This window comes from Corapipo altera, unplaced genomic scaffold (assembly GCF_003945725.1).
Source record: "Corapipo altera isolate COAL_440 unplaced genomic scaffold, ASM394572v1 78, whole genome shotgun sequence".
NCBI classification, from domain to species: domain Eukaryota; kingdom Metazoa; phylum Chordata; class Aves; order Passeriformes; family Pipridae; genus Corapipo; species Corapipo altera.
Genome location: NW_020884904.1, coordinates 2,142 through 7,867, shown reverse-complemented (window position 1 = coordinate 7,867; position 5,726 = coordinate 2,142). Strand labels below are relative to the sequence as shown.

The 5,726-nt window shown below is 51.7% G+C and overlaps 1 long non-coding RNA gene across 1 annotated transcript; it reads left to right on the top strand.

The window, feature by feature from the left end:
• The first annotated feature begins 833 nt into the window (after nt 1-833).
• On the top strand, nt 834-4,896 carry LOC113950803. The gene is made up of 3 exons (XR_003528889.1): nt 834-844; nt 4,142-4,144; nt 4,768-4,896. It is a non-coding gene; the product is annotated as an uncharacterized LOC113950803 (long non-coding RNA).
• The last annotated feature ends 830 nt before the right edge of the window (nt 4,897-5,726 follow it).

The following is a 5,726-nucleotide window of genomic DNA, read 5'->3' as shown; positions in this document are numbered from 1 at the left end:
TTCCTCACAGACCAAGATTCCTCCCAGTGCAAAGGTACCACCAAAAAAGCTCATGCTGCCCATGGATTGCCCAGACTGGCTCACCAAGTGCACCTGAAAGCCAAAGCTTCCAGGCTTTCTTTCCCGTGAATAAGAGGTTTTGTTTCGTCTCTGGAGCCCTGAACTGAAACTTCCAGTTCCACTCCCAGAATTCCATAAAAATGAAGATTCCACCCAGAGCAGAGATACCACCAAAAAAGCTCTTGTTGCCCATGGAGTGCCCAGGCTGACCCATCAAGTGCACCAGAAAGCCAAAGCTTCCAGGCTTTCTTTCATGAGGGAGAGGGGCTTTTGTTTGCTTTTTTAGGCCTACTCTGCAACTTCCATTCCCACTCCCAGCATTCCAGACAGACCAAGATTCCTCCCAGACCAATGATGCCAGGACAGAGATCTCTTGATGCCCATGGAGTGCCCAGGCTGACCCACCAAGTGCACCAGAAAGCCCGAAGGTTCCAGGCTTTCTTTCCTGTCAGTCAAAAATCAAAAATCGTACGCAAATGTTGTTTGATTTTAAGAAATTAGTGTAACTTTAAAACAAACTAAATTACCTTTTTTTTTTTTTTTCTTTTAGATGATTGAATTGTCACTCTGGTGGCAGGGGACTCTCAGGCCCTAATGGCTGCGCATTCTTGTTCTTTTCACTGGGAAATGGGGAGTAATTATTAATTAATTATTCAGAAATGTTTTCTGAAAGTTTTCAATTTTTTCTGTCTTTTGCTGTAGATTTTCTTTTTCTGCCTTTGAATTTACAGCTTCCTTCTAGCTCCCAAGTGGGAACACCTGGGGTGACTTAGGGAGGACAGGGGTGAAATTTTTAGCTGAAATCTTGGGATAATTTAGAGAGGGCAGAGCAACTGTTTTTGTAGGAAAATGTGTTTAACCACATTGATCCTAGTTGTGTTTGCACAAATTGGGGCCGGAGGTAAAACTTAATCCAAAGCAAACCCTGCTCAACCTGTAAATCCCAGGATAAGTTCTACAAGCTGCAAATTGAGGGACTAAAAATGCATTAAAATGGAACCAAGAGCATTAATAAGGTTCCAGGGAATCCCAGTATTGTTGTCATGGAATTTTTAACTGATTTTTAATCTTCTTATGACAACAGTGAGTTTCTTTGGATTACTCATGCTGTAGGTTTTGAGGTTTATTTGGATTTTGAATCCCTCACTGTGGCCCTGACACTGATCAGGAGCTGGCAGGAAAAACACAATCAGAGCTCCTGGCAGGCGCAGGGTGTTTTCCCCCAGAGTGGATCCAACTGCTGCCCACCAGCCTGGGATTTGCTTTTGGCTCTTGGCTTCTTCAATGGTGAATTCCTGCTGGAACAGCCTCACAGTGGCTTATGGAGCCCAGATATTCCCCTGCAGAGCTGCTGCTTTAACGCCAGGTTTGTCAGGAACCAGCCAGCATTCCAGGGAAGCTCAGTGGGATCAAGACAGGTTGATAGTCCATAGAATTTGCTGTTTATAACCCTACTTCCCCAGCCCTGCTGATGTCCCTGCGGGGGACTTGACCAGGTTCCCTGGAATTCAGCTGATTTTCACCCCCTGAGGTCAGGCTCCAGGGGATGTGTTCACCCAGGAGAATTTGGTGGGATGCGCTCCCGGCACGTGGTGAGGCAGCACCTGAGCACAGGCGAGGACGTCTCTCCGTGCAGGAAGCTGCTGTCACTTCAGAGCCTCAGGAGTGGCCTCTGGAAGTTCTTTTCCCTGAGGAAAGGGATGCACATCCCTGCCTTCAGGGCACCTCGAGTCTGACCCACCTGTTAAAGCTTTCCATGGGTTCTGTAGTTCCAGCTGTGTCCGTCCGGGGTGAAGCATCTCAGGTGCAGAAACAGACCCAGAGATCTATATGAACCTACAGACCCAGATCTATATAGATGTATATAGACCCAGAGATCTCTATAGGCCTCGGGGTCTATTTCTGAGACCGAACCCGCAGGATTTGCCCCCCCCCGGCCCCGCCCGCGGAGCCCAAAATGAACAAGGAACGGTACCGTAATCGAAACTTCAGTAAATTAAGTAATTTTTTGCCTCTCGGCGCAGTCAGACCGCACCGAGCAGGGTGCGCGGGCGCCTCGGGAGGCAGGGCTGCGGGGACTCTCTCCCGGTCACCAGGTGACGCTGTTGTGCCTCGGGAAAGCCAAGGCTGCAGTGACTCATATGGTCGGCAGGGTGGGCGTGCGGGAAAAGAAAAACCCTTACTTTCCTCCCTACCGAAGCTATCAGGCTGGTATTTGAGCAACGAGCCACTTCTTAAGTGTAGCTCAGTCGCTGGCCATCCCCTCAGGGCCAGGGAAAGCTGGCTGGCCAATTCCCTCACCCTTCCAGCTCCTCATTCATAGTGATAAAGGGGAAAAAACTCAAGCAGGAGTTTTGAAAGAAACCCTGGGTCAACTGGTAAAGCAAACACAGTATCCTTTAACATTAGAAAGCCAAGCTGGATTGGTTCCAGTAATAGCCAACTTTGCTAAGCAGGGTTTGCTGGTAGAATGTGAATGCAAGAACCTGTAAAGAAGGCAAATGGGAAAGATGATGGATTAGTGCAGGACCTGAGAGAATTACCTTAAATGATAACCTAGGATAGTTCAAAGTATTAGGCTTAAGAGATGCCTTTTTCTGCATTCCCTTGAACAAGGAGAGCCAAGAAATCTTCGCTTTTAATGAGAAAATCTGGAAACAGTGACAGGCACCACTTGTACTTGCAGAGAGAAACATGCAGGGAGGGGAAGGCAGAGAGCTTTTCCTGCCTTAATTTCTCAACCCTTGATCTGTGTATGTCTGCAGCTACCAAATCCCTGTGCTACGCTGGGAGTTTCAAATATAGGAATGCCAGTGTTTGAAAATGGTAGTTTTTAGGTTATCTCAAAGAGACATATGATGGGAAAATACAGCAAAAGCTGCTGGGAATTACTTGGAGCAGTGACAAATTAGTTTGGTTGGATTATTGTAGGAAGACAAGTGACATATGGTAACATTGTTAATACAAATGTCTCTATTGTGAAAAGGGCTTCAAGGTTTTGACTATTGAAATACGGAAAGAATTGAAAAAACTCACTTATTCTTCCATGACTCAGGTTAGCTATTTTTCCTGTTAATAATCTCCCTTGGAAAGGTGATGTTTTAAGGATTATAAGTCAGGAATATTTACAGCCTGGTAACGTGGATGAACTCAAGAAATGTAGTTACTGTACAAGCTTGAGTCTATCCTTCTTTGATCTGCAGACAAACTTTGTATGCCAGGAAGCAGGACAGAAATAGAAAGGAAGAGTTTAAGAAAACTTACTAGGAGAAGCACATGGATATTTTGCATTTCCTGGTTAAAACTGTGACTTCCAAGCTGTATCATAGCTGTCATGAAAACTGTAGTGGGCTGGATGTTCTATCGCACTGATTTCACTTCTGCTTTAAGATGAGACCGGTAAATGTTTTTCTAGATTTTTGTTTCATTTTTGCTTCTGTTCAGCAGAGCTCTCTTCTTCTCACGAGCCTACAAGACATGACTGTGGACTGTCCTCCTGGGACCCCTCCTGAAATGCCTGTATTCCAAAGCACGTGGTATGGGAAACCAACAGGAAGATTTGGACAAAGATGTGCAATGAGAAGGACACACTAGCAAGGGGATGCTGCCAGTGCCCAATCCATGGCTGCAAGGATGCCATGGCAATGCCATATGGGAAGAGCCTCCGTGCGGTGCTGGACAAGATCCTCCAGTGGGAAAGGCAGCTGTTCCCATCTCCAGGGTGCTCTCATGATTCAGCTGTGGGGGACAAGATAAATATCTTTGCACCTCTCTGACTTCTGGCAGGAGCTTCCACCCCTCCCAGAGCCTCTGTGAGAGCTGCTGCAGTCCAGGCAGGGGAGTGAATCCCTGTGGACAGGTCTCCTTTCTCCCTTGGAGCCACAGGCGTCAATAGACCCATCTCATCCCTGAGGATGCATCTGGCAAGGGAAAGCCTGGAAGTCCCGAGCCTGTTGCAGGCTCCAAGGAGGGCATTCCCACCAACAAGTTGCACAGGTGAAAGAGTCCTGGAGCCACCGGTGCCCAATCCATGGCTCTCAGGATGCTGCAACACAAGAAGAGACTCCGCGCTGTGCTGGAGAAGGTCCTCCAGCAGCAAAGGCAGCTGTTCCCATCCCCAGGGCACTCTATTTATCCATCTGCGGAGGACCAAGAAAGGGAATATCTCCTGCATACATGGATTACTTCTGGCCAGAGCCTTCATCCTGACCAGAGTGTCTGTCAGAGTGTCAGTCTGGAAAAGCCCCCACGGATACGAGTCCCTGCTCCCTCTATTAGCAGAGCCCACTCCTCGCTGAGGATGCACATGGCCAGGAAAAGGCTGCAAGTAAGAGTGGGAGCCCAGGCCATTGTAGTGTAAGATTCCCAGGAGCAGGTGGCCCAGCAGCTACTGTCCCCGAGACACCAGTTCTCAATCCATGGCTCCCAGGAGCTGTGGCTTTGCCATAGGAGAAGATCTTTGTGTGGTGCTGGACAAGATCGTCCAGCGACAAAGGCAAGTGTTTCCAACTCCAGGGCTGTCTCTTGAGCTGCCTCTAGAGTAGAATATCACGGAATATATCCGCACCTCTGTTCCCTCCTGCGATAGCCTCCAGCCCTTCTAGAATCTCTGGGAGTCCTGGTGGACTCCGGACAGATTAGCCACTGCATAAAAGACAAAATCCAGCATATACGGGAAGGACTTACAATGTTTCATTTTTGAGCCAGTAGGGCACTGAAGTACTGTTGTGTAAGCACCAAATAAGGAGAAGGGGAAGGAAGAAAGTAGATACTTTTTGTTCTTTTTGGTTGCGACTAGGTTTTTTTCACGTGAGTTTAGGTTGGATATGTGGGGAAGGTTCTTCTGTCCGAGGGTGGTTGGGCACTGGACCAGGCTCCCCAGGGCAGTGGTCACAGCACGGGACTGAAGCGCGGCTGCTTCCCTGCCCGTTCTGGCGGCCGCAGGCGCGCGCTGATTGCCCCTTCCCCGCTCGGGCACGGCCGCTCGCCCAGGAGTGGCGGGGCAGCGCCGCTGGCTGGAGGATTCCCGGGATTCCCTGTCCGGGTTCCAGGCAACGCTCCCCGCGCGCTGGTCGCTCCACGGGCGAACGTGCGCAGCCAATGGGAGGGCGCGGAGTGGGCGGGGCGAGTCGGGGATTGGGCGGGCCGGGGGCGGGTCCGAGAGGGTCGGTTGGTGGGGTTTGGGTTGGAGCGGGCGGGGCCGGGAGCGCTGGCGGTGAGCGACCCCCGGGCAGAGAGAGAGCCCCGGGCAGTGACCCCAGGGGAGGGACCTCCCGGTGAGCGGCCCCCGGGGGAAGGACCCCCGTGCGCGGCCCCCGGTGAGTGGCCCCCGGCGAGTGTCCGCTGGAGAGTGACCCCCGGTGATGGACCCGCGGTGAGCAACGCCCGGTAAGTGACCCCCGGTGAGGGACACCCGGTGAGCGATCCCCTGGGTGAGTGACCCCCGGGGAAGAACTCCCGGAGAGTGACCCCCGGGGAGGGACCCTCGGTGCGCGTCCCCGCGGGGTGTCGGGCCGGGGCTGGGCGCGTTCCTTCCCGATGCAGAGCCGAGCGGGGCCGTGGCGGGAGCGGGGCCGGAGCGGAGGCGGCCCGGGGGGCAGAGGGGAGCCGTGAGCCGCCTTCTGCCGAGGGGTGTGCTGGAAAGGAGCGTGCGGTGGGAGGACCGG